This window comes from Theobroma umbraticum, unplaced genomic scaffold, assembly GCF_002168275.2.
Source record: "Theobroma umbraticum cultivar Fairchild unplaced genomic scaffold, ASM216827v3 scaffold_44.0, whole genome shotgun sequence".
NCBI lineage: Eukaryota > Viridiplantae > Streptophyta > Magnoliopsida > Malvales > Malvaceae > Theobroma > Theobroma umbraticum.
The window spans coordinates 10,969,227-10,969,497 of record NW_018397255.1 but is presented as its reverse complement, the minus strand read 5'-3'; positions in this window follow the sequence as shown (position 1 = coordinate 10,969,497).

The window sequence follows — 271 nt, the reverse complement described above, 5'->3', positions numbered from 1 at the left end:
TTTTTTTTATTTTTATTCATTATTTTACAATTTCTTTTTCCTTCTAATCATATATGCAATTGATTGTCAAAAGATGTATGTTTTTTTTTCAAATATATGTATATTTTTTCATGAAATAGTTGTTTATTTAATATGGCTCACTTCATTTATATATTACCAATGTCAATGCATTCTTTGTATATTTAATCATCAAAATAATAGTGCCAACACTAATAATATGTGTATAACCAAAAAAAAATTAACATGACTTAGATGTTTATGATTCTAAAAA